Source organism: Octopus bimaculoides, chromosome 1, assembly GCF_001194135.2.
Source record: "Octopus bimaculoides isolate UCB-OBI-ISO-001 chromosome 1, ASM119413v2, whole genome shotgun sequence".
Lineage (NCBI taxonomy): Eukaryota > Metazoa > Mollusca > Cephalopoda > Octopoda > Octopodidae > Octopus > Octopus bimaculoides.
In genome coordinates, this window is record NC_068981.1 from 72,273,969 (window position 1) to 72,281,247 (window position 7,279).

Below are 7,279 nucleotides of genomic sequence, written 5' to 3' on the forward strand. Positions count from 1 at the left end.
TATATATATATATATATATATATATATATATATATATATATGCTGGCGTTAATCCATTGTTACTTCTTTTGTAAAAAGCTAGTGCTTTCATGTTGAAGACTAGATTGTAGACAATTGTCTCCGCAATCAAAGCTTAGTTTGTGCTCGGATTTAGGTTGAGGACATTCTCACGAATGTTGGGAATATTTCTGAATATTTAATAACATTTCCTGTTGAAACAGGTATGTAATTTGGTGAAAAGGTTTCATATCAGACAGTTGAACACGGAAAATACTGTCTCCCAAATTGAAAAATCTTTGCATTTATGCATAAGCAAGTTTACAGTTACCTACGTAGTGATGTAAAGATACCATACAAATATGTCATTAACAAAGATAACGTGAACAAATAATATTACAACAGATTTTTTTTTAAATTAGCAATAAGGGCTTTCCTCTAAGTATAGGGCAAAAACATAGAACGTATTTGCAGTTCCATGGCCGATACTAACATTTGGGATATTCGCTTCTTAATGATTTCCCACGAGTGCCCGAAATCCAACAAAGACCTGCAACAGAAATATTCTGCATACCACAAAAATGGTTATAAATAGTATGTTTCTCAGAAATTCAAGGATGATGATATGAACACGAAATGTAGTCTCCCTTGGATTCGTGATCGTCACACTGCAGCATATTTCGAAGAGTGTAGCTGGCAATCGAGGAACTATTAATAGCTAAGAAATACGTAATGAACAGAGGAGGCAGTGAAGCGCATAATACCCCAAGATGTGACGGAAAATGTCCATTATGTCGCATTTCTATAGAAGACATTATACTTGAGGTCTCAAAAATATCATTAGTTTATTACTTCCCATTGCGGTATGATGTTGTTGCTAAGAGAAACTGTCCCAGGATAATTATAAAGAACACCCAAGTTATTAAATACATACATACCAACACATATAGTATTAGTGGAAGATTCATGTTAAAATTTCCGATACGCTCCTTTTTTATAGGAAGAATTCAAATGATTATAAAATACATAAATAGAAATATACATACATATACATATACATATACATATACACACACACACACACACACACACACACACATATATATATATATATATATATATATATATATATATTATACATAATCATTGTAAAGAGGTGAGCTTACAGAATCGTTAGCACGTTGGACAATATGCTTGATGCCATTGCTTCCGGTTCTTTATATTCTGAGTTCAAATTCCGCTGAGGTTAACTTTGCCTTTCATCATTTCGGGGTCGATAAAATAAGTACCAGCTGAGCACTATGTTCTATATAATATACTAACCCCTACGCATTAAAATTGCTGGCTTCATGTCAGAATTGAACCATTATACGTAATCACTAAAATGTTACCAACGTAATGTTTTGGATTAGTGAAACATACAATCATACGCACATGCATAGCTACGTGCATACATACATACATACATACATACATACGTACGAACATTTCTACACACACACACACACAAACTCCTGTATACATACATGGCTATCCTGCTGATGTCTGAGTTAAAAATGCTTTTGGCCCATGCTAGAAGCTGGTTCTGTTGGTGATAAATTCGAAAAGTAAAACTTGGGAAACATACATATATACATTTCCATTGAGAAATCTGCAGTTCTTCTATCCAGATTACAAGTTCAGGTTTATACCTTTAATCATTGGGGCCCTGGGATATGTAACACACTGCTAAAATACCAATCTTGAGAAATTAAGCTTCTCAAAACCACAAAGGAGAAAGCTAATTCGAAGACTACAGATCCAATCCATCACTGGAACTGTAAAAATCTGTAAAACTTTCCAGAAATTTATCATTTAAATATATACGAGCATGTCTAGATATGCAACTATATGCATGAGAATACATGCATAAAATATACAACTCTGCACATACATACATACAAACAAAAATATCCTGTTGCTGATGAAGGAGCCTTGGATCTTGGTTAGAAACTGGTTCTTTCTCTGTTGGCAAGAAATCTTGAAATAAACTGAATAATGACATACATACATACATGCAATCGTACATACACATGCACACACAGACATGTGCAAGCCCGTACCGTCACACGCACTTACATATACTTGTAGATGCACACCTAAGCATTTATATTTGTGTGTGCGTTTGCGCGCGCGCGCGGTTATAGATGACGGGAAAGCTTTGTCACTAGGTGGGAAATGAGTTTTCTCTGTTAGTGAAAATTTTTAGAAAAGTAACCGAACAGGATTCAGCCATGCCTCCGTGAATATGAATATATAAACATACGCATGCACACAAATACATATAAATATATGCACACATAAATGCGTGTGAATGCATGTGATTATGCAGATAGGTACACAGAGGTGCGCTCTTATATATCATGAATGTGTATGTGTGTTTGTGTGTGCGTGAGTGTGTGTGTGTGCGGCGTGTGCGTGTGTAGATGTGTAGTGCTGCGCAGTAGAATGCATTAATTTGTGTGTTATTTGAAACTAATTTTAGGGATAACATGCAGAAGGTTCATAAATCAGGAGACGAGGGTCGAATAGAGGAATCAAATTTACTAAAAAAATTAGTTTCGACTGGGACTTTAGCATTCGTCTAACGACTTATTCAACAAGTACTGTTGCGGAACTGAAAGCAAGTTTTCTTTCTATAAGAAAGTGCATTATAAAAGAAAGTTACTACTACAACTTCTATATGCTGTTAGGTGAAACTTGAAACCCAGTTCTAAATAATTATGCGAACGCATAGAGACACACATACACATGTATGTATGTATGTATGTATGTATGTATGTATGTATGTATGTATGTATGTATGTATGTTCGTATGTTCGTATGTATATGTGTGTGTTGTGTGTATGTTATGTGTGTGTATGTGTGTGCGTATATGTGTGTGTCTAATTATTCAGAAAACCCAAGAAGTAAAGGACTAAAGGGAAGTACATAAGTGATTATATTCTGCAGGGGTGTTGTGTTTTTCCGAAATCTTATGAAGACAGTATTTCGTAAATTATTCTGCTCTTGTATTCAGATAATGTCCAGAATTTTAGACTTCATTGAATATTAGCCTTCGTTTTAGCAGTACGAAAGTTTCACATTTTAGGCTCATTAATGTGCGGTCTACACTTAGCTAAGATGTAAACGCTATGTGTACACGAATAATGTTATTTGTATATTTCTTGTGTCTGAAAGATGACGTGGATAATTAAAGTGATACAACTTAGATATATTTCCTACCATACTAATGCAGTATTTATGCTCTATGGTGGGGTTCAGTTTACCACAGCTAACTTCTGCTTCATATATTATCATCTGTACATCACATGTATGGCCGGCTGAACACGCATTAGTATTTTTCACGTGCATTTAGTCTTTGTTATAGTTTTCATGTCTGGAGTATGCTGTATTTACTTTCATGCTGGATGATTTATTGTAACAATTAATTGGAAAATGCTCTTCTGTTTGAAAGTTTCTGGAAATATTTGATGAAACGTGTAACAGAAAAGAGGCTGTGAATGTAATAATCTTACGAGGGTTGATCACTGTTTTGAAAGGAGTGAGTTAGAGGTGTAGTTAGTCGTAACTTTGAAGCTGTACGCAGGTAAAGTATTATTGTAATATGGGGCCGCCATATCGAAAACAGTTTATATATGTATTATGGGCGCAGGTGTGACTGTGTGGTAAGAAGTTTGCTTCTCATCCTCATGGTTCTGAGTTCTGTTCCACTACATAGCACCTTGGGCGAGTGTCTTCTACTATAGCCTTGGGCCGACCAAGATTTTGAGTGGATTTGGTGGACAGAGGCTGAAAGAATCCGTCGTATATGTGTGTGTGTGTGTTCGTATTTATGTTTGTTCCCCACCACCGCTTAACAATCGGCGTTGGTGTGTTTTACGTCCCCCGTAACTTAGCGGTTCGGCAAAAAAGAGCGATAGAATGAGTACCAAACATTAAAAAAAGAGTATTCGGATCGATTCGCTCCGCTGAAATTCTTCAAGGTAGTGCTCCAGCATGGCCACAATCTAATGACTGAAATATGTAATATATGTAATATATACATGTGTGTGTGTGTGTGTGTGTGTGTGTGTGTGTGTGTACATACATTGTTTGCTTATACATAAAGTTATATATAAAAAAGCTAGACATTGATGTTACAGAGTACGCAATAATTTTTTGTAGAGTACTGTATTTATTTATTCATTTACGTATTTACTTATTTTACAATAACAAGTTGGACCACAATTTGTCTTGTAATTGTAAATCTATACACATATATGTATAGATACCCATACATGCACATTAATGTGACGCATTATAACTTTTCTTGTGTTGTTTACATTAGAGAAAAGTTCTGGTAGATATTGTTTATCTTACACCCAATGCGGTCTACATTTAACCTACATTCCCCAATATACAGTAATGAGTTTTAACAGTGGATTTTCTTTTCTTACGTTAAGTTATTTACGAGTTATGCAAGATTTCATTTAGCTTATTGAATAAAAACTTAACTAGATTAACTCCAGATAATTGTTCCTGTTCAGAAATCACAACCCAAAACCTGAATTTTTAAAATTAAAACGTTTATTTTTAGTACTTAACAATTGCTTATTGTATTGAGAATCCGCTACAGAATTCTTGTCTAACAAGTACCGGATGAGAAATATTTTTATAGATAATGAAAATACTACGATGTAAACAACTTAGAGAATGATCTGCTATATATGAAACTAAGAGCTGATAGGCTTATTTGGGTTATTATAACAATATACGTCACACAGCAAAAGCATTTGATTCATTGAAAATCAATAATGGTGAAACTAGTGGGTGTATATTGTCAATGACTTCCTGTGAAGAAGTCACTCTGCAACACAACCTGCTCGAAGTCGTGTCCTATTGCTGTTAGTTGCAGGAATGGTATTTTAAAGAATGTAATTTATACTGTAAGTTCAAACAATATTATTTCAGTAGTTTAAGAAAAGAAAGAATCTGGTATGGTATACCATTGTACCTATCTTCTTCTTCTTCTTCTTCTTCTTCTTCTTCTTCTTCTTCTTCTTCTTCTCGTCATCGTCATTATCATCATCATCATCATTATCAGCAGCAGTATTATTATTATTATGTTTTATTTTTTTAATTGCAATTAGTTAGCATTGTTTACAAAACCCTTATTGCAGTTAATTAGTTGAGTTGAATGCTTATCATGATTTTTTTATTTTTGAATCTTATAATTTTTCATTCTGTTTTCGCAATATTTCTTTTTATAGCTTTTCTTTAATATCTCTAAATTCCACATTCTCTGATTTTATATCTTTCTATTTCTCTTCTCATTTTCTACCCCGTTTTCTCTTCCTTCTTTTCCTTTCTTCATTTCACTTATCATTCATTGTTGCACTCCACCACTCATTTTCTCTCTCTCACCCCCTCACTCCCTAACAACCTCTTTTTATTCCACTAAACTCGCTTAAGTTGTAAGAACATTTATTCCTCGTTGTTTTTCTCTCGCTATTTTGCTCTGATATACCCTCTTCTTATCTCTTTTATTTATATCACTCTCTTTTTGCAAACTTTCATTTTTATCTATAGATTTTCCTTCTTACTGCTTGTCAAAAGAATCAAACACGTTACTATTTGTTTATTATTAATCTTTCACCTTATCTGTTGATCTTTCTCACTCACTTTCTCTCTCTTTCCTCTTTTCTCTCTCTTCTTTCTTACGCATTTCCCCACGCCTTTCATTCTTTCTTTTCAATGCTTGTATTTTCCCCCTATTTATCTTCTCTCTACCTTTACGTTTTTCCTCTTTTTATTTTCTTCTCTTTCTCATTTTCTCAACTTTGAATTTCTCTTTGCAGCTTTGATCTGTTTTAGTACCTTCCTGCATATCTAAAGTAGAGTATCTAGTCTCTCTCAATTCTTAACGTTAGTTAAAAGTTTAAGCTTTATTTTTAACTACTTCCTATAGTTGTTGCTGCTTAGCTTCAGGTCAGCCTTGATTGAGCAGACCTATGGTCAAAGGCATTATAAAATGACCCTCCATCTTATTAATAATTCACCACATTTCTAGGACTACATTATCAAATGTTTCCGTCGTTTTTGTGACGATAGATGTGATCTAAGGGAGTTTAAGCAGCAATTTCTGACGGGTTGGGTGACAATTCTCCTGTTAGCTCTGCTGAATATTACAATTGCTTCATTTACTGTATTCTTATTGACTTAACACGCTTAACAACATTGCGTTTCATTTCGAAATGCTCTTCCGACAACTTTCTGGCGAAGTTTAAGTTGTACAAGTTAAGAATAATTTCTGTTTATTTCTATAAGTATTAGATCTAGAAATCAACAGCATACTTGAAATGAAGAATCCCAAGATCTTATACAGAAGTGCTGCTACCAAACATAAAACAAACACCATGACGGATTACAAATTACCATTGTAAACCTGCCTGTTAAAGTCATGTTTTATTTTTTTTAAACTAGTAAAGAATATTCAAAGAAAGCCATAACAAAGTAGGCAGAAAAATTTGAAGTAAGCTGACTTATAACAAAATTTCTTTCCTCGTCATGTTTGAGGGCAGAGTTACGCTGGTTGTTAACTGCCTCAATATTTAACACCAGGTAATCATCAACAATGATTATAGTTCTTATTTCTCGCAGTCGTCTAATCCATCTTTATTTTTGCAGTTATTTAAGTTATATGATCAGCATGTATGATGGTATATATAAGTTAACAGGCTTCCTGTACATTTGTTATCATAGATTTACAAGCTAGTATTACATATATAAGAGAAAATACCTATATGGAAAGCATTTTAAGTTATGTAGGATTTATTGGTACTACTCAAGCAGAGCGGACCCGAACGCGCAGTCGCGCTAGCTAGTCGTGAGTGGTCGATCCTACGAAAAGTGCGCGCACGCGCGCAAATAAATATGTGTGTGCGCGTGCGCTAGTATGCAAATTAGTAAATAATTTCTTTTAAACAAAGTAAATAATTTTTTTAAAATTACTTTTTTCTTTTCTAAACAACGTAGATAGGTAGAAGGAATAAAAATAACACACTATCTGTTTTTGTTAACTTCATACATTTTTTTTCTTTTAATTAAATTTTGTGAACAAAATAATTTTTATTTTCTAAACAACGTAAATAAATTTTAAAAAAGGTGCACATTGGGATTAGACACTGAGGGAAACTTGATATGCTAGAAATAACAGCTAAACGCAAAAAGAAAAAAAAATTGTAACCTTTACCTTTCTGAA

The 7,279-nt window shown here is 33.8% G+C and overlaps 1 protein-coding gene across 3 annotated transcripts in view; it reads left to right on the forward strand.

Moving 5' to 3' along the window:
- Positions 1 to 7,279, forward strand: part of LOC106879038 (FAD-dependent oxidoreductase domain-containing protein 2) — a 145,050-nt gene that overhangs the window by 83,841 nt on the left and 53,930 nt on the right. The window contains exon 1 of one of the 3 annotated variants that reach the window (XM_052967458.1): positions 4,755 to 4,964. The exons of 1 other annotated variant lie outside the window; for it this stretch is intronic. The gene's annotated coding sequence lies outside the window, so the exon portion shown is untranslated. Of the gene's footprint in view, positions 1 to 4,754; positions 4,965 to 6,620; positions 6,640 to 7,279 lie in introns of those variants that run through there. One more of the 3 variants, XM_052967461.1, reaches the window with a different exon arrangement.